Source organism: Symphalangus syndactylus, chromosome 24, assembly GCF_028878055.3.
Source record: "Symphalangus syndactylus isolate Jambi chromosome 24, NHGRI_mSymSyn1-v2.1_pri, whole genome shotgun sequence".
NCBI classification, from domain to species: domain Eukaryota; kingdom Metazoa; phylum Chordata; class Mammalia; order Primates; family Hylobatidae; genus Symphalangus; species Symphalangus syndactylus.
Window position 1 is genome coordinate 63,222,215 of NC_072446.2, and position 22,317 is coordinate 63,244,531.

The following is a 22,317-nucleotide window of genomic DNA, read 5'->3' on the forward strand; positions in this document are numbered from 1 at the left end:
TCTAAAATCAAAATGCTGAAGGGCTGAATTCCACCCAGAGGCTCTAGGGGAGAATCTATTGCCTTGCCTTTTGCAGCTTCTAGAAGTCACCTACATTCCTTGGCTCATGGCCTCTTAGCATCTCCTCCCTCTGGCTCTGTACACCTCTTCTTCCATCGTGACACAGCCTTCTCCTCTTCTGACTCTTACCCCTCTTGCCTCCTTATGAAGACTCTTGTGATGATATTGGGTCCACCCAGATAACCCAGAGGAATCTTCTCTTCTCAAGATGCTTGACTTTATCACATCTTCAAAGTCTCTACCTGTGTAAAGCGACATAGTCACAGGTTCCAGGGATTAGGATGTGGTCATCTTTGAAGGACTGCTGTTCTGCCTTCCACACATGGTAAGCCCTGAGGCTGGCTGGCTTTTCCCCTGGACAGGAGGCCACTGTGAATAACCTTGCTGACCATTCAAGAAATAACACATTTCTTTTACAGAAAAACATTTTCTCCTTTTGTCATAGAGTAAGTTGTCCTCCCTATTCTCTCTACTTGGTTTACAAACAAAGGCAGATGAAGAAAAATAAAAGACTCTGAATCTTTGATCCCAGATATGAAATGATTAGTGACCCAGTCCTGAGCGCCTTTGGGATTTCCACTAATGATTCCACAAGGTTCCCATTGATTCCCCCTCAACTGAGAGAACTTCAAATGCTCACACCCTCTTCTCCTTATCCAGATAACTTCCCACTGAGAGCTTGTTTACACCCATTTCAAACACCATCTCCAAACTGATACCTTGACTACCAGATCAAGTGTCCAGAATGTAACAGAAGCTGCCTAATATTTGCTAGAAGAAGAAAGGGAAGAGGAGAATTCAGATGCTAATCGAGAGTGTGTGTGTGCATGCACACGTGTGTGTACTCACATTCAGGTCCTCTGACATCAGAGTAAAACCCTGTGCATAAACCCAGAGGCGAGGCTGGCCTGGAGCCTTCAAACAGAAGTGAGGGGTATGGTCTTTTATTTTGGATCAACTCTTGGCAGATGTAAAGTACCTCTGGTACTTTTTCCATGTTGCTGATATGCAGAGTCCTGAGGGTGGGAAATGGGGGCCAAGGAGCCCGAGCCCCTGACCCATCCCACACTTTGGTGTAGACCTAGCTCCCAGCCTGAGGTATGAGCAGAGCAGGCTTGGAGGAAAATTCTGACACCGTCTTGGCATGACGGGCCTTTCCCTGAAGGGCTGTTTCAGCTGCAAGGCAAAACTGTTATTCCGGGTTACTCTGGGAACAAATTATAAGAATCATTTCCCCAAGTGCCCTCTCTGATAGAGTTCCCACACAGTCAGAGGAAATGAAATCTCCCTTAATCAATTCCACTGGTTCGGTGTCAAGCTCCTAAGCCCCTCTGAGGCTCCAGTACCACCCGCCTCCTCGTTCTCTGCACACATTACCATAAATCACTCTCCAAACCTGACCCGGGCAATCCTGTTCGGTGAGCTAAATGAAACATGCCTGAACTGTGTGTGTTGGTTTATAAATAGAATTCCAAATACCAAATTTTGGCTAATAATAGTTTCTTCTAAATATAACATTCTAGGCAAGGGACAAACCCTAACTCTCCTACCTCCCTCCACCCCCCCAAAAAACACACCACTGTTGCTGACTTTTTTTGTGTGGTCCTGGTCCTAAGCTATTATATAGAAAAGCCTTCTGAGGAATAACTGATTGAAACTATAAGATATTTTTCCAGCTACATTTTCCAAGCGAAGTTCATTTTTATTTTATTTTATTTTATTTTATTTTATTTTATTTTGTATTACCAGAGTTCCCATGATAGTTCATGAATGTCAGAGAGGCTCTAGACTTTCAAGTTTGCTTTAGTTGTTTAATGGAAAACTGAAAAGGAGATGAAGATTTAAGTCATTTTCCCAATGCCACACAGCGGGCTGAGTGTAGAGCCTGTGTGTTAACCAAGAATCCCTCCGGTGATTTTTCAAGAAACACCTGGCCTGGCAAGGAAGACGCTGCATCACAATGTGAGGGTGGTTTTTTTCTTCTCAGCCTTTCAGAGGGATGAGAGTGTAAGAGGGGCCTGTCTGCGGTCTCTGGGACCACTACCCCCCTCAGTCAGACGCTCCTGAGACCCCTAAAGGCTGTTTCCAATCTCTGTGGTGTGGCCAGAGAAAATGCATCCACCCTCAACTTCACCACTTACTGCATTTGTAAAAATTTAAGTGCATCCGAAGGCTCTCCAGCTTGAAACCCTGCAGAGTGGGATGAAGCTCCCTGAGGGCTGTGGAAGCTGCTGCACTGTCATTCTGATACATAGCGGTTGTTGGAAAAAATACTGCAGCCTAAGCCGGTGGCCGCACACTGTTGCTTCTTAAATGACTCCCCTCTGCCTTAGGGATAACGTGTGAGTCCTTAAGGTGGCTCAGGAGGCTCAGAGGACACCTGTGCAGTTCAGCTTCTTAACTCCTACCACACCGGAGCTGTTCAGTCTCTGTCGGTCTTGTCTCCTCGTGTACAAGCTCTGGGAAGGAAGGGACCATGGTTTTCTCATTTACGTCTTTGTCCCCAGAGCTCAGCAGAGTTCCTGACACCTGGCAGGTGAGCAGTTGTTGATTGTTGGAAGAGTGAATGAGATCGAATTACTTCTTCAGTTGACTGGAATGTGGACAAATGTCTAAAGTCAGGAGAACTTGAGGAAGCTCAGGTCACTTGCCAGGGTCAGACCATAATTTTGTGGGAAGGGACTTTGACCCTGGAGGCCTTTGCTATGCTTACTTTGTGTTCACAAGGAGAAAATGGTTTGACATGAGCAAAAGGAACATAGAGGCAGGAATTTCTGGTTGATTTATATAATAAGTATGTGCAGCAGAAATGACCATCACAGTCTTTCCCCCTGTAGGTAGGCAAAAATTTGCCTTAGTTTCTACCCATTTCTTGGAACAGAATTACATCTAATCTCCTCAGCTGTTTAAGCTGGGGGTGGGCTCAATGTTTATCCCCCAAAAGGTGAAAAGCACCTGCTGCAGGTCATTAACCACATCCAGTGACAGAACTCATGCACCTGCTGCTCCCCACCCTTGAGGGTGCCTATGTATGCTCAAACTGAAACTACCCAGGTGAAAACACAACATCTCTTTGTGTTGTGATTTACTTCAAATGTTCCCAGGGAAGCAGTAGGCAGGCCTATGATATCTGGGATCCATTAGATGGCTGTATTGCATTTCTTTCCATTAACAAATGTTTCTTCTCCCAATGCAAGTGGTGAGCTCTGTTGCTCCCCAGAGTCAGCCTCTAGACTGTGTGGGGAACAAACATTAGGAAAACCAAAGTGAGGCTTTCTATCTTACATCTGTATGGAGCACTGTGGTGTTCTGAGCTCATCACCCTTCCCTGTCAGGGAGTGGGAAGATGTGCTAGAACTTTCCCCTGGAACACAGCTGGGGTCCAGCTTGTTGGCTTCCAGACAATGTGGAGACAGCGTGGCCTGATGCAGAGGCACTGGGCTTGTTGTCCAGAGACCTGGTTTCTGTTTCACCTCTTACACTAATTTGGATTAATGAGATTGTATTGTATGTCCTAAGATTTTCCTCCCTGTCCACTCTTGCCATTGTTCACTGGGGGTAAAGTATCTTTTCTGGTCCATTGGCTTTGGCCTTGGTCAGTTGACTTGCTTTGGCCAACAGAAGGTGGATATGACAGGTCGCTAGTTACAAGCTGAGGCTCTAAGGGCTGTCACTGCTTATTTCTCTTCTGCTTTTGCCAGTGCCATGAGAAGAACTTGCCCTGGGTGGCTGCTGTAGCCTCCAGATAAGATGAATCCCCAAGTACTACTGGTCAACCTGCACACTTGTGAGCAGGAAGCAAATGTTTGCTGTTGTAAACCACTGAGTTTTGGGGTGGTTTGGTACTTGACATTTGTATTAGTTCATTTTCATGTTGCTGATAAAGACATACCCGAGACTGGGAAGAAAAAGAGGTTTAATTGGACTTACAGTTCCACGTGGCTGGGGAGGCCTCAGAATCATGACAGGAGATGAAAGGCACTTTTTACACGGTAGCGGCAAGAGAAAATGAGAGATGGAAAAGCGGAAACCCCTGATAAACCCATCAGATCTCGTGAGATTTATTCACTATCAAGAGAATAGCATGGGAAGGACCAGCCCCCATGATTCAATTACCTCCCCCTGGGTGCCTCCCACAACATGTGGGAATTCTGGGAGATACAAGTTGATATTTAGGTGGGGACACAGCCAAACCATATCAACATTATTGAAGCAATATTTGATTAATGTAAAGACTTTCAAGTTCCTTAATTTTGTTTGAATTTTTCTATTTTTGGTCTGAGGTATGATTTGCATACCATAAAGTAAAATGAAGAGATTTTACTATTCTTCCTGTTTGATGAGTTTTGACAATATTCCACATTCTTGACCACCATCCCCAGCAAGCTATTGACCATTTTCTATCACTCCAGCAAATCCCCTCATGCCCTTTTCTAGCAATTCTACCTCCCCCACTTTAGAGGCAACTGTTTTTTAATTTCTATCACTAGCTTAGTTTGCCCATTCTTGAGTTTCCTATAAATGGAATCACACAGTGCAATCTCTTTGCATTTGGCATCTTTTGATCAATGTGATGTTTTTTGAGATTCATTCATGTTGTGTGTCTCAGTAGTTTGTTCTTTTTATTGCTGCCTAGCATTCCATTGCATGAACATCCACAATTTGTTTACATGTTTACCTAGTGATAGACATTTGGGTTGTTTCCAGATTTTGGCTACTGTGAATAAAGCTGCTTTGTTTTCAGCAGATGTTTTCTTTCCTCCTTGGTAAATACCTGAAAATAGTATTATCGGGTTATAAGGCAAATTGTTTTCCAAACTGGTTATGATATATTACCTCCAATCAACAATTTATTAGAGTTTCAGTTCCTTCACATCCTTGTTTTCTGGAGTTTAGCTCTTCCAGTAGGTGTAGAGTGACATCTCACTGCGTTTTTAATTTTCACTTCCCTGATGAGTAATGGTGGTGAGAATCTTTTCATGTGTTTATTGGGCATTGTTGTATCTTCCTTTATGATGTGTCTATTTAAGTCTTTTGTGCATATCTTAAATTGGATTATTTTTTCTGTTTTCTTATTGAGTTGTAAGAGATTTTGATATGTTTGTTATGTAAGTCCTTTATCACATATATGCCTTGTAAATCTTTTTGCCTAGATCTCTGATTAGGATTGTAGATTGACTATTTCTTCCTTCAGTTGTGTTAGTTTTTGCTTAATAAACTAATGTATTTTGAAGACCTGTTATTTGATGCATAATTTAGGATTATGTCTTCTGGATGAATTTCTTCTTTCATCATTGTGAAATGTCCCTTCTTATCTCTTGTGATACTTTCTGCTTTAAAATGTACTTTATCCGATACTAATATTATAGCCAGCTTTCCTTTGCTTTCGGTTTACTTGTTAGATCGTTTTCCCACCTTATATTTTCAATCTGTTTGTGTCTTTATATTTAGAGGATTCTCTTAGGCAACAAATATTAAATAGTTGGATCTTGCTTTTTGTTTTGTCAGTCTCTGCCTTTCAATGGTCTTTTCTTCCCACTTAAATTTAATGTAATTATTATTGTTGTTGAGTTTATGTCTATTGCCTTGATATTCATTTTTATTCTCTCACCTTTTTTTGTTTTTTGCTTTGCTTCTCATTTGCTGTCATCTTTTGGATAAATGAAGGTTTTTTTCCCCCCCACTATTCCATTTTATCTAGTCTCCATATTTTTCTTAGCTATACATATTTACATAATTTAAAAATAGGTGTTCTGTGTAATAATTAAAAATTTTATTTGTCACAGTTATATGCCTTCCCATGCCTGTAATGATTTGTAAGAGTACCACTAAATTTGCGTCTCTTCTAGCCTTTATGCACTTGTTGTCATTTATTTTACCATTATGTGCTATAAACCCTACAGTATACTTTTATTAAATTTTTTGTTTTGGTCAATAGCCTTTTAAATAAATTTACTATAATATAATACAGATAATTTAAAAGTATTTTATGTTTACCCTTTTTGGTACTCCTTGTTCATTACTATTAATCTGAGTTTCTGTCTAATACTTTCCTTCAGCCGGTAACATGTCTTTTAGCGTTTCTTGTAGTTTAGGTTTCTGTCTATAGAGGAGTCCTTTTCTTCCCACCATTCTGCTGGGGACACAGCAATCTTGAGTGTCTTCTCTCCTTGGAAGTGTTTGTTAATTTCTAGATTTTATTTCATTTAGGTTTCTTAGTGTCGTCAGCTCTCTAATGGGTTGTAGAATGATTTAGAGCTTACTGTTTTTGCTTTTTTGGCTAGGGTGGGTAGCAGTGACAGTGTCTGGCAACTTCCTGAATCAGAACGAAAGTCCAAGATTTAGTTTCCTCTTTTTTTGTTTGTTTGTTTGTTTTTTTGAGACAGAGTCTCACTCAGCCGCCCTGGCTGGAGTGGTGCAATCTTGGCTCACCGCAGCCACCATCTCCCAGGTTCCAGTGATTCTCCCATCTCAGCTTTCTGAGTAGCTGGGATTACAGGCACCCGCCATCATGCCTGGCTAATTTTTGTATTTTTTTTTCAGTAGAGATGGGGTTTTACCATGTTGGCCAGGCTGGTCTTGAACTCCTGACCTCAGGTGATCCGCCTGCCTTGGCCTCTCAAAGTGCTGGGATTACAGGCGTGGGCCACCGCGCCTGGCCAGTTTCCTCTTTTTAAGGTGAGCAGTTTAGATTCTATTTATTTATTTGATCACTAAACATTTCTGAGCAGCTCTTCCAGAAGCTCAGCATCCAGACTATAGCAAAGAATAAAGCTTTTCTTTCTGTGACTCCTTAGGCTGAAGTTTACATTTTTAATATGGCCCCCAATACCCCACTTTTATGTGCTTTTTTTTTAATACTTTGCACTTCATTACATTGATACTTGGTGATTCTGACACTTTTTAATTTAATATTTGTTTCCCTGCTTGACTCTCAGCTGCATAAATGGAGGTCTGTTCATTTTCACGTGGTTGATCTGTGCTTTCATGTGCATTTTCTCCCCATCCTTTCTCCCACCCTGGAAATGCCTTTTCCTTCTTTATTTAGTGATCATTCTCACTCCCCTCTCTTGAAGTCACCCTAAAACATCTCCTTCCTTCATACTCCATCCCCAAATCCAAACAGACCTATCTCTTTGACACAGAGTAAAAATGAAGTTTATGGCTCATTACTCAACTATTTCCAGATTTGAATTAAGAAAGCATATTCCAGGGTAACCCTACTGCCTGGGAAGGGCTGGTGTGCATTTTATGATCTGTGTAATACTCGTTATTAAATATTTTGTAAATTGCTCCAACGGGACTATCAGTGCATTGCATGATGTCTATCTCAGAGCATGTGCGCAGTACATATGTGTTGAATAAATTAAGGGCCTCCAGACTGATCACATGGGAAGGCACAGATTTGCCAGCTACTAGATTCTAGTTTATGCACTAAGGTACAAAAATAAATGAGGCCTTGTCTCTAGCCTTAATTGGGATTAATGCATATATATTAGACATGTACATTGTCCCATCCCAACATTTTGCTCTGGTCATTGCTGTGGACACATGCTACATTCAAACGCACCCCAAGTAAACTTGCAACACACCACATCTCTTGCTGTCTGCCTCATTGTCACTACTCCCTGAGCCCACCCTTGATCACTGGGGGACAGGATCTCTTGGATAAATACATACTCTTCTGTTTTTAGGTGGATCATTCTAGGCATGCTTTACACAGACTCCCAGAGGGCTCTATCCTCAGTTCATGAAGCCCAGTTGCCCAGCTCGATAATTACCTCTTGGATGACTTTCCCTCCTCTCATATTTTATTCTTCCCAGTACTCCACTCCCGTTACCGGAAATCACTTTTCAAAATAAATTCCCTGAGTGCGTGCTTCATGTTTCCTTTTTGGAAGGTCCCAAGCTAAGACAATCTGTAAACAAGTAATCATAGTAAGGCAAATGGACAAGATTAATAAAAGCATTCTATGCTGAGAGAGCAGTGTAGTAAAGCAAGTATGGGAGCCAGCCTCCAAGATGGTCCCCACTAAGTCCCACCTCTGGTTCCTCTGGTACTCACACCCTTCTTTAGCCCCCTCCTCCTCCCACATTGTACCAGGATTGATCTATGTGGCCAGTGGAATATGACAGAATGGATGGCTTGACTCTTGCTGAGATTAAGTTGTAAAGAACTTCAGCTTCCATCATGACCTGTATACCTCTTGGGTCGCTTGATCTGGGAGAATGCAGCTATCATGTCATGAGGACATTCAGGCTACCTGTGGTGAGGCCCACATGGTGAAGAATTTGAGTCTCTGGACAAAAGTCAGTGAGGAGCTGACACCTGTCAACAACTGCATGAGTGAGCTTGGAAGCAGATCCTCCGGCCACAGTGGAGCCTAAAGATGCCTGCGGCCCTGGCTACCAGCTTGACTTCAACCTCATGGGGACCCTGAACCAGACCCAGCCAGCTGAGCTGCTCCTGGATTCCCGAGTTCCGTAGCTGTATGGGATAATAAATGTTTGGGATAATTTGTTACGCAACACTAAATAACCAATGCAGAAAGGAATTATAATAAAATATGATGAACTTTGAAATTACAACAAGGCATTTAGGTTTCCAACTCCAAAAACTATGATTACATCATCATTTAGGTTAACACTGTTGAGATTAAATGCGTTGTCTTTGGAGATAAACCACCAACATTACATTATGTCTCTGGCATGTACTAACTTTGTGATCTTGGGCAATTTGCTTGACTTCTAAACTAATTTACTTATGTGTAATATGGGACTGGAATTCATATCTATCTCAGAGAATAGAGAAATTTAATTGAGAGGTTACATGCAAGCTTTTATTATGGTTCTTGCGTGTGATAAGCACTTAAAAATCATTAGCTATTATTCTTAAAAAATAGTCCCAAAACTATAGGGACAAAGAGGTTAAAAATAAGGTCACAACTTCCCTTTTCTTGGTTTATTGTAGTCTCTTCTAGCTATTTTCAAAGATAAATTCAGGCCGGGCGCGGTGGCTCACGCTTGTAATCCCAGCACTCTGGGAGGCCGAGGCAGGCGGATCACGAGGTCAGGAGATCGAGACCACGGTGAAACCCCGTCTCTAGTAAAAATACAAAAAATTAGCCGGGCGTGGTGGTGGGCGCCTGTAGTCCCAGCTACTCGGAGAGGCTGAGGCAGGAGAATGGCGTGAACCCGGGAGGCGGAGGTTGCAGTGAGCCGAGATCGTGCCACTGCACTCCAGCCTGGGCGACAGAGCAAGACTCCGTCTCAAAAAAAAAAAAAAAAAAAAAAAAAAATGATAAATTCAACGTAAACTTTTGCCCTTTCTTCTTAATCAACTTAGCTCAGGAGTCCAAGAATTCGAAGAAGTATAAAGGTATATTTAATACCTTTAATTAGTAACCACTAATACATTTTTCCCAATGCTCCAACAAAAAGGTTGAAAGTAATCAACTGGGGGAAGGTTAATTAACTCAATCTTTTATAATTCAGAACAGGCTGGGATGTGCTTCAAAACACTTCATTTTGGGCAGAAAGCCTTATGCCCAAAAGAGAAAGGGAAAGAAAACTCAATCCAAATTAAAGCTGAGACCACACAAACAACAAAACCAAGAAGACTGACAAACAACTCAGCCTGAGTTCACTTTTTTTCTAAAGACCTACCCATTCCCACTCTCGTATTGGAGGCTGGTGCTGGGATTGTTGCTGAGATGATCCAACTGGAGAAAATGGGTAAGTCAGTTTCACCTAGAACAAAATCTGGAAAAGCAGGTGGGAGAACTAGTCAGCATCCTGAGGAAAGTCAAGGGTCACCTTAGCCACGAGATGACGTTTCTCTGAATGGCTCTGCCTTCTCCTTTTGTATCTTTCTCCCACATACTGACTTTCTGTGATTTCCTTAAAACTCTGCATCTGGCAGATATCTTTTCTCTCTGTCATTTGGACTGTATGGATTGAAGTCACTGGACCACCACTCATGAGGACATTTGTGTGTAAAATTTCTCCATCCTCCCTGATAGGATTTCAAGCATCAGGGGGACACTTGGGGCAGGAATTCTCAGAACCCAGGGAACCATTCTGGTTGGGCTAGTACCAAGAGCTTCGTAAAGTACCTTACAACCCAGAAGGGCAAGGCAGGGCCAACAGAGACATAAGCCCAAATGAAGAGCACAGTCTCTGGGGAAAGAGGTTGACATCTGCAGTTATTAGGTATTTCAACTAATTCCATTGACGTTAGGGAATGCATTTAAAGGAAAGAACCCCTAACCCCTTCCCCACTATTTTTTTTTTTTTTGGTATAGCACTTGTAGCCTGGGCTTCTTTGTGTCAGAATTTTATAATTAGATCAGATCAGCCTTACAAGAAAAACCTTCATAGCCACTTTTCCTTTTCTCCCAACCTGGCTGTGACTGTATCTTGGCCTTCTCTTGTTACCCATTATACCCTTTGCAGTGCCAGCACACAGTGGTTGGATAACTGCATACCTCTGAGATGCATGAAATGCCCGCCCCTTCTTCCTGGGACTGTCTGAGATAGTGAGTGTAACTTGAAGAAATGGTACCTAGCCTTTATCCAGGCTTAGGATTTGAAAAAACAAATAAACATAAAATAGAAGACTCCTTTTTTACTTTCCTTCTTATCTTTAGATCTTAACCTAAAATCTTTTTTTTAATTTTTAATTTTTGTGGGTACATAGTGGGTGTATATATTTTGGGGGTACATGAGATGTTTTGATACAGGCATGCAATGTATAATAATCACACCATGGAGAATGGGTATCCATCCCCTCAAGCATTTATACTTCACATTACAATCTAATTATACTCTTTTAGTTATTTTAAAATGTATAATTAAGTTATTACTGACTGTAGTCACACTGTTGTGCTATCAAATAGTAGGTCTTACTTCTTCTTTCTGTTTTTAATACTCATTAACCATCCCCACCTTTACCCCATACCCTCACTACACTTCCCAGCCTCTAGTAACCATTCTTTTACTCTCTATGTCCATGAATATAATTGTTTTGATTTTTAGATTTCACAAACAAATGAGACCATGGGCTGTTTTGTCTTTCTGTGCCTGGCTTATTTCACTTAACATAGTGATCTCTAGTTCCATCCATGTTGTTGCATATAAAACATCTTCTTTAGAGAGAGGGGAAGAGTCTTGAAAAAGAGCAGAGAAAAATTGAAGGGAAGTAAAAGGGGGAATGAGTGGAGTTCACGGAGATTCATTCTGTAGGGGTTTGCATCCTAGCAGAGATCAGGCTTGCAATTTACAAAAGATGTGTGACCACTCTCCCCACTCCTCCCATCATCTCTCCACCCAGGAATTGTGATGTGGCAGGAAGTCTCCTCTTAACTTTTCTTCTGTACTTGTGGGAGCATGAGTTCTATGAGGATATGATAAGGGTTTAGTTTCTTTGCCAATCTGTATCCGCATAATTTTGGAAATGATGATTCTGGAGGCTGGGCATGTCGTTTTTGACTGACCATCTTGTCCAATGACTGATGCCATGAAAAATCTGCATCATCTTACCACATCATTGACTACAAGGAGAATGTGTCAGGTCTAGATGTGTTTCAGCATGACCATCAACACTGCTAGGACTCTGGCATAGTTAAATGAACAATGCATCCAGATACTAGATGCGGGAAGTCCACACTTGGTTCTGACATATGGGACGGGTCAGCTGACTCTTCCAAGCCACTAAGTCCACTTGTGCTAAATGGGGGCATCATCAGATTCCATGAGCTATTCCTTCCTTTGTTCTTGTATGAAAGTTGAGATTTACTTTTTATCAGTTATTTAAAGATCTAAATTACACAGCAATGACAAATGCGTTTCTATGTTAGACTTCAACCTTTGGAATTAACTAGCTTTCCAGGTCTTACTTTGTTAAACTTAGGTCATGATCCACAATGTTCTCTCCAGCTTGATCTGTTCAAGTCACACTTAGCTCATCGTCACTTATTTCTCTACTACTGGAAAAAATTCTGAGTAGGATTTATAGAATCTTGAAACACTATCAAATACTTGCTCTCATGTACAGACAGCTATGGAACCATAACATAAATCTCTCTACAAGCAGATGTGGTAAAATGAATCATTAGGCAAGCAACATAAAAATAAACAGCTCCCACTCATTGGATACTTTCAATGTGCCAGGTATATGTGCCATGTGCATTGCATATGCTAACTTTTAAATCCTTACCACAACCTTAGGAAGTGGGATTTATATTTTTACACTTGAGGAAACACACTGCAGGTGGGCAGTCAGATTGCGTTGGACAGATTTTGGGATAGTACTTCTAGGTTCCTCCAGACATCCCTTCCCATTTCCACAATCCCTGGAATCAGTTTCAGTATATATGCTTCACTAGACAGCAGGACCACAGCCTACAGGCTTTGGAGTCATCTTGTCCTGGGGGTGAGTTCTGGCTCTATCCCTTGTTAGCTGTGTGATTTCATGGAGATTTCCAAATCTCCCTGGAATGCAGTTACCTCCTCTGTAGAATAAAACTAATCCCAGCTATCTGTCAGAGTTGCAATGAGGCTAAATGAATTTATAAGCACAATGAATTTGCCAGCTAATCCTGATCTACCCCTACTTGTTCCTTCATTCTCCCACATGCCCTCTCTTCTCCCTCCTGACTCATCTTGCTTGCTAAGTCATCCACTGTTTATTTCTTGTCCCTCCCTGGAAGAAAGATGACATCTGCTTCTTGTCTGTAAGCCCCTGTTGTGATTTGTTCGCTCTTCTCTACCCACAAGTATTTCCTTTCTGGACTCACCAACTTCCTTAGGCTGGGATGCACCAACCTTCACATTCTTTGAAGAATAGCCTGTGGGGACTCCATCCTAGTGCTTTGAGCAGCCTATCCCTCCTTGCTCAGTCTCTGCAACTGCATGCTAGCATCCAAGAGTAGCCGTGTAACAGCAGCACAGACAAGAGTCAGAGGAGGTTATTGGATTCTAATTATAAACAAAGCAATCCAAGAGTTGTGTAATTAGATTGGAAGGAACACAGTTACAGCTGTTTTAAGGGTTGTGACCCAAACTGACAAAGATAGGAAATTCTGGGAGGCAGATGCCTCATCAACCTTGCCTTTGAATGGCCTGTTTTTTTTTTCCTAATACATTGCTCCCCTTCAAGGTATTTTGAGCTTCTAATTTCTGAATTTTCATTTTTAAGGCATTCACAGAACATTATACTTGGGATACTGATGGACTCCTTTGAAACTTAAATAACCCTAAGGAGCCATCCAAAACTCTGGGTGGAATATGTATTCATGCATTTTTAAAAAGGTGTATTATATACATCAGAGACTTGGATGGCTCATTAGGAAGAGTTTGGTGGAGTCTTTAATTCAGGATTTAATGTGCTGTCCATGGACTAAGCTTACTGGGGCTGTACTAAAGCTGTTTTATTTTACTTTATTTTCCACAGTAACATCTAAAACCTAAAGCATTTACACAAAATGACTAACTGATCATTTGCATAGTTTCATTTTTGAAATCGAAGGCTTTTTCAAGTTAGATGAAAACCAGACATACCTGATGCCAAAATGCCTTCCGTGAAACTTAAATAATCTTTGTAAAACCTTCTTTTCTTCTTCTCCTTCTTTCCTTTTTAAATTACAGCTCAGCTGAAATGAGAGATTTTAATTTTTGTCTCTTAGAGTTTTTTTGTGTGTGTGCTTGGATCCTTGCAGTGGGACTTTTGTGATTCCTCATAGAAAACAAGCTTAACCTGAATTAAACTATATAATCAATTATTAATACTTTTTTCTCTGGAATATTAATTCTTTTATAGTTTTCAGGATTAAAGAAGATAGGATAGTAATTGCCAGGATTTAGAGGGAAGCTAATGTGATGATTAACATTTTGGGAACTATCTATTCAAGATGTGAAAGGACTGATTAGGTGGAGAGAGACAAAATTGACTTTCTGTACCTTGTGTGTATTTCAGGATCCCCATTTTCCTAGTTCTTGCCCACCCACTTCTCTTTTCTTCATTTTTTTTCTGCCAAAATGTATAGATAGAAAACATCTTCACTTTGCTGCTATTTTAATTGACCATATAGAAATATCTAAGTTTCTAGTGGGTCTATGTGGGCTGCTGATTGCCACTGAACATTCATTCTTCTAAATCCTGAGGAGCTGCAGAGAGAAGCAAATTCAGTTCTCATCTGAAGAGGAACAACCTTTCCTCTCTTGCTTTAGAGAGAATGGGTCACATTGAGGGTGTTGCTGAAAGCCTGAGAGACACAAGCTCTTATCCCATGCCTCCTGAGCCTCCTAGGGTATCACAGCTGTGAGAGAAGATGCTGGGAAAGGTGAAGCATATTTAAGAAGCAACATAAAGTACTTCTAAGCTATTTAACAGTCTAACTGTGGATAGAACATACAGAAACATATCGATTTGAGATGTAGTGGACCCTGAGAATTTCCTTCACTAGGTGTTCTTGAAACTGGCTAAAGGTTTGTGTGTTCTTTAATCTGTTGTTTCTCATACCATTAAGTAATGCATTTTGTTGTGGGTACAAGAAAGGGAGAAAGAAAAGAGACCAATTTTTTGAACGTCTGCCACGTGTTAATCAAGCCAATCACTGTGGTAGGTATTTTACATACATCAATTATTTTGTTCCCTGCCACCCAGCAAAATGATTATTATCTCTACTTACTAATGGAGAAGTTGAGGCTCAGGGTGAGAAATTGATCCATGGCATCATGCTGGATTGCTCATTCTTGTCTTGGTTTTGCACATAGCTAGCTGTGCAACTCACATAGTATCTCAATTTTTCTTCTTTGAAAAATGAGTGAGTTGGACTAGGGCTTTGGGTATTCTGGAAGGAAGATTCTGGATTCTAATATTCCAAGTATTTTCTGTGAATTCTGTGATTCCTTCCAAGACGGATAATTTAGATGGCTCCCGTGTTCCACAGAGCCTACAAACTCATCTGGCAGAGCAGGCATTAGTGGTCCCCAGCGCACTGGAAAACCAAAAGCAGTATCTGAAACCTCCATTGTTAAGAACTGAGGGAACCATGGCAAAAGAGACTTTTCGGGATGGAGAAAGTGAGGGCTCAGATGACCGTGTTTTTTTTGTTTTTTTGTTTTTTTTTTTTTTAAGTGATGAGTTAAGGAATTGCAAGTTACCTTGCAAGGAAAACACAAGGTGTGAGATTTGTTGTCGGAAACTGAAGTAACCTCTTGGTCACTTCTCAAATGTCTCTGGTGCCCCTTCCTACTTGGTCTGACTGCCACATCCTTCTACATTCAAGACTTTGTTAAAATAGCTTAGACTTGCTCGCTTGATCTCTCCCTTTTTTTAGTTTTTTCTAGCCTTCTTGCTAAGTCTTCCTCTTACCTCCGGCCTCATTTATTTTGGATAAGACTCTCCTATAAATCCCAAGATTACTTTGCCACTCTTAAGACTGTAAACTGGGTAATATGCTCTGAATGAAAGGCCATGGTAAGTCACTCTGCATGAGATGTAAATGCAACATCATCTGACACAAACCACTACTGGAACTCCAGATCCTTGTATTGCAAATGAGCATTTCCATTTCAAGCCCTGGAGTAAATTATTTTAAAATACATTTTCCGCAAACACCATGGCTTTGGTTTCTGGCATGCTCCTCTTATAATCTTCAGTTCAGAGGAAAGACTGAGATCAGCTTTGAGCTTTTCTCTTAACCAATCCCTACTCCACTATCAAATAACCCCATCCTTTGTGTAACTAATCCCTTTAATTTTTCTTTAGCTTGTGTGAGGATTTTCACCTTAAATTAGAAAAGTAACATATTTATAGACTAACTCGTTTGTGATTTTACTAATTAAATTAGAAAAGTAATATATTTATAGACTAACTCATTTGTGATTTTACTAATTTCTGGGTCAGGTTCTTCTATCTTTTATAACATATTGATAATGCTAGGAACTTTTCAGCAATGTTTCAAAAAAAAATCAGGATCTCAAGTGGAAAGCGCAAATTAAAGACTTCCAAGCTAGATACAATGTTAGGTGCTGCACAAAATGCAGAGAAGCGCTGTTTATTCCCTCAAGGAACACACATTCTTGTAGACAAATTCAAAAATTGCTGCCATGAAAGGCATGCCAATGTACTGTTGCTGGAATTCAGAGTCAAGGGGACTGCAGGTGTTGGACTCATGTGGCGATGAGATCACTAACTGCTTCCTATCTCAGAGAGCTGCTGCTTGCAAGGACATCATGCTCTGTGGAGACTTATGGATCTCTAAGTGTATCTGTCTTCTTCTCTCTCTTATCATCTTGGAAGAAGAGTTCATACTCCTATCAAAGGCTAAGTCCTGCCCTCGAAGTTCAGCATTCAATCTCCTCATGCTTTCAAAAATATTTAAGTAAATTAGAAGCTTTATTGAGGTAAGACTGCCTTTATGTTCACATGCTATTCGGTTTCTTAGTAATACTTGAGATGGTTAGCACTCACTTCTCCTGGGAGAGTCTCCCATTTTCCTGCCTGTGGATGTTACGCCTCCTGAAGGCCCACTTCCTTTTGGGCTGCATTTCCTCTGTCCCCATTAAAGATTCCCTTGCTTTCACTCAACCCCAATTCTGGGATTTCTAAAGACTAAGAACTGAGCTAGAATCTTTTTTCTTTCTTTTCTTCCCTTCCCTATGTCAGTAATCCATTTTTATAATTTTACATACAGTCTTATAATAATAGCTCCTAATTGTGTTTATCTAAACTAGATCTTTCCTTTAGACTTTTATCTTACTTATCCAATTGCCTGTTTCATATTTCCATGTAGATGTTTCACAGATATCTGAGACAACCATCCAAAATGGAACGTTTGATTTCCACCTCCCCCAAGCCCATTGTTGCTGATCTCAGTTTTGGCTCTAACAACCAACCACCCCATTTCTCAAGACAGAGGTTGAGGTGTTTAGCCATAATTCATCCCCTCCCGACATATGATCATCAGTGAACCTGATGGATCTGTCTAATAAATGCCTTCAACCTGACCATTTCTCACCCTCTCTACTAGCATGCCCATGGCTGTGACTTCATGATGTTCATCTGGATTAATGCAACTGCCTTCTCTATTCATACTCCAATCTAAGGGCCACATAGTAGCCATGACTTCAGCATGCAAATCTTACAGTTCTAATTTACCCTGCATAAATAACTCTGTTGTTTACCTTTTTTTCCATGCACAGACACTCAATCATTCCACTTTTTGATTTGGGATTCTGCTTTTCTGCTCTTGCTTCTGACCCCATGAGGTTTCTAAGGGGTTTTCCAAAAACAAAGGGAGCTCCCTTTTAGAGAGAAATTCTGTTAAATTTTTTTTGACTAATGAAGTGTTCATCTCATCAGAAATGGAAACAAATGGAAAAGGTCCTTTGAAAAGTGGAGAGATTTTTGACAACCTGAGATGCTCAGGGAGCATGACACACAGATTACACATGAAACACAGGGCTGATGTTTGCAGGGGTCATAATATTGGTTTGAAGAAAGGTGAGTTTCTTTGGCTTAGCTGGGGGAAAGATGTGCATGTGTGGTATGTGGAGGATCCCTGGAAAGGTAAATTGAGGCCCTACTGCAGCTATCCTTCAATGCCTGACTCAGAAATTTGAATCTGGTTCAACACAAGAAGTTGGAAGCCACTGAAGAGATTTTGAGCTTGGATGGGATGCAGTGGATGTCGTGCTTTAGAAATACCAGGCTGACACTAGTGGCAGGGATGGACTGGGATGGGTTGGGATCAGGGAGTCAGAAGGTAGGAAGGCCAAGAAAGAGGCTAATCCAGCTGTGCAGATGAGAAGCATTGAGAGTCTATGCTGGAATGGCAGCCTTGGGTCACTTTCATTTGCTTTAAATATTTTTATGCTGGACTAAATATCCGTTTTCATTGATCCAGTTCTTCCCTCTTGTTCAATACAGATGCCACTGGCCCTTTAGATCTTTCCTTTACACTAAACATTGCCAGATACTGCAGCCTTTCTCCATATACCCTCACATTTTCACCCGCCCCTCTGGAGGGCCACCTGTTTATCAATGCCCTATCTAAATTTCAGGGTCAGAATTAAGCCGATTGCTTACATGTGGTTTGCCTACCATAGACTCTCACAATTACGCTCTCCAAATAAGTCATATCAAATCTCTGTTCACCTCATTCAATGTGTTATCTATCTATCTATCTATCTATCTATCTATCTATCTATCTATCTATCTATCATCTATCTATCTATCATATCCTTGAAAACAAATGATGGTTCTAAATGATCCCTTGCAAAGAAGTAAACATTCCCTGCTTTTCATTCATTTGTCATGGCAATTTAGGTGATTCTCTTTTGTCTGATTTTGCTTGTCCTTGCTTGTTGCTGAAAACCATCCTTTGTCTACTGTCTCCATTTTACATGTTATGAATCAAGTTTGTTTCAGCTTCGGAGAGCATCAGCAGTGTTTGCTAGATACACAATCTAGTGTTTTTGTAAATGCATTGTAACAAGTATTTATTGGATGCCTACTGCATCTAGACATCGTTCTAGGTGCCTGGGATATTTCCATGAATGAACACAATATTAAAGGTCCCTGCCCTCCATTCCCTGCTGTTCCATGAGTTACTCTACGGATAAAAGGTACTAACAGAGGAACATTTATTTTCACTACAATAATGATTTTAAGGCACTGATTCAAATGGAAGGCATTTCAAGGGCAGCAGATTCTGTAATATAAGAGTGAGAATTTCCTATCTTTATCTAGATTATCCTTGCAGTTGGCCCTCTCCTTCATTTAAATTTCACCATTACTGGGGAGGGGAAAGAGATGTTAGCTTGATTCCCATATGGAAATTAGTTGATGTTCTTCCTCACACTGGCTGGATAATTTAAAAATTAATATACTGTGCTGACAGCAGTACCTAAAGGTTATAGAGGCTGACTGGTGAGCTGCAGGCACTTGGGTCTGCCAAGCAGAATAAGAAATAGATAAAGCTAAATTACAGACCTATTAAAAATAAATTAGTAATGTCGAAAAAGCAAATTAAGATGCAGATAATCAATCTAATTTCAGAGTCTCTGGTGAATGTTAATGCTTAATTCTTCTTGTGTTTGATGAAGACATCTATTAATTAAAAATATTTATATAAAAATGAGCCTGCATAAGGTCTTTATTTCAAGAAGAACCAACTTCAATTGATTTGACTCTCAGAAGATGGCCTTGATTTTTGTAATGAAAGGCAAGACCTGCCTTCACACAGTCTAAATCAGGGCCAATTTTCCTAAAATATTTTTGACAGCTGGAGAGAACGTTTGCCTTCACTTTCCTTCACTTTTTGTTTCTCCACTTTCTCTTCTGGCTTCTTGTGACCAACTCCAAATGATCCATCCTGCTTCCTTCTACTCCATAATTGCTCTCCATGCAGAGGTTGCAGCTGAGCACCAAAGCAGAGAAGAGAGCTGTGTTCATTACAGTTTTTGGAGAGCGAGAGAGGTCAAATAAGCAGAGAAGCCACAAGCAAGGAGAAAGGAAGGTGCACTTCTAGAAGGGAGGGAGCAGAGCAGGATGCAGACGCCCTGAGCAAACGCATGTTGGGGAATTACCGAAGCATTTGGAGTCCTGGGGGTGCCCTGCGGTGTTGAAAAAGCAAATTATGGTCCAGATAATCAGTCTAATTTTAGGGGGCTCTCTGGTGAGTTTAATAGTTAATTATTCTTGTGTTTCATGAAGGCATCTATTAATTAAAAATATTCATAAAGCTTGCACAAGGTCTTTATTTAAAAAGGAACAAATGTCAGTTGAAATAGAAAGCTGTGAGAATTCTGGATCTGATGAAAGAATGGGCTGTTGTATTATAATTGACTATCCTTTTGCTTCTGTCTACTCAATATATTGGGTAAGAGGATTACTACACAGATATTGAAAGCACGGGCCAAATAAGTTTAGCCTTTCATATCCATTCCTCTTACCCAACCTCGGACAGGGGGTCAGAGAATAACTCCACAGGCGGGCCACACAGAGCTGTGTCCTGTGCACTAGGCCTTCTGCAGTTAAAGAAACTCACAGTCATGCAGCACTGGAATAAATGGAGCAAAGGAGGCCAGTCCTGCTGCTATATCTCGTTGCCCTACTTTGTAGCAAAAATGGGATTGAGTCAGAGCCTGGAATCAAAGCAAATCTTCCCAGCCGGCTACAAGTCGTGCTTGGGTCTATTGCTTGCTAATAATATTGGTAGGAAGACTGGTGGAAAGCAACATGTAGATTTTTGGTCTTTTAAACTCATTTTTTAATTGAAAATGTTATACAATTCGCAGGAAAAAGTTTTAAAACAACTTAAAAAAAAGGATAGATGTAGAATGAAAAGTCAGTCTTCCTTTATTCTCTCAGTCCAGGCTTGATTTCCATAAAGAAAAAAGGATTTGCACAGGAGACAGAAAGAGAAATAAATACGAAAAGTGACATGTTGCTCCAACCAAACATTGAGCACCTGCAGCTCAGAGTGATCAGTGTCACAGGGTGAAATCAAGGTGGCAGAGGCTTTCATATTCTCCCAGGAACAAAGCACTGTCATCATAGCAGGACATAGCTCTGGATTGGATGGACCCTGATCTGTGGCAGGGGCCTAGCATGTTTCTAGTCATCTTATATGGCAATGTTGTCGGGGAAAGGTCACCATCTAGTCATCTCATATGGCAATGTTGTCCGGGAAAGGTCACCATTTATTTCCATCAGCTGTCTCTAGGAAAGTGCTGGGCAAACCTTACCAGGCCACCTCTACCTGGATTCTTGTTCAGGGACTGCAGGCAACAGGCTTTTCCCACTCTGAGGGTTTGACGCCTGAGAATTTTCAGTTTAGCACTCTCTTTTATACTTAGTGTATCTAACAACAAAAATGAAAAATTCAGCAAATATTTATTGAAAGCCCGTTATGTTCCAGGCTTATACATATATGTTTCAGCCTATTATATTTCAGGAACATATATGTAAATATATTAATGAATATATATATATATATTTCTCCAAGGAGAATTGGTGCTCCCTATACCCCAGCACTACTGTACTTTCTCTTTTTTTCTTAGCGTTTATCATACTGTATCTCTCTCTCTCTGTCCTCTCTGTCTCTCATTGTCTCTCTATGTATGTGTGTGTGTGCGTGTGTGTATGTGTATATATATATATACACACACACGCATATATACGCACATGTATATATGCATACACACACATACACACATGCATATATATACACACGTATATATATATACATGCACACACATACACACATGCATATATATACACACACACGTATATATATATACACACACGTATATATATATACATACACACCTGTATATATATATATATACACATACACACACGCATATATATGCACATGTATATATGCATACACACACATACACACATGCATATATATACACACGTATATATATATACATACACACACATACACACATGCATATATATACACACACACGTATATATATATACACACACATGTATATATATATACATACACACCTGTATATATATATATATATATATATATATATATATATACATACAAACATGCACACACACACACACACACACACACATTAGCCCCTGCTGTGCTTTTCTGTTTTGTTTTGTTCTCTCCTATCATCCCCATTTGCCTTCATGGGTCTGGAAGGGTTATTTTCTTTCTCTTTTACAGCACTTAATTTATTTGAGGGAAATGGCTTATTTTCTGGGCGGGTCACAGCCACTCTGTAAAGTCTAAGGATCTCAGGCTGCTCCGCCCACTCCTTTTCCAGATATTCTCTCTGAAGCGTGAGTCAATGCGGATGAACAGCATGGTTAGAATAACCCCAAAGATGAGCCACATGGCTGATGGGCCACAGCACTATTTTTATGTTTGTGTTATTTTTATGCCTCTTTATATGTGCATACATAAAAATAATGCTACCGCTTTGGGGCAGTTCTGAGATATAAAGATATCTGCCAGGAGATTGGCAGATGACTCAAGAGCCTAAAACTTGTTTTATTCTGCAATTTCCCTGTGGCTTCTAAAGCGTTAGAGCAAAAGAGTAATAACGTTTATGTCAGCTTGCAGGAAACATCCATCATCAATTTCTACCTCAAATTTAGATATGGCCCTAGCCTTCTTCTGCACCATAAGGTATCTTGCAATACTGCTGAGGATGGGGGTGGTTATGTCAGACTGGACTGTGTCCTTACCTCCTGCTCTTTGCTGCTGTGATAGC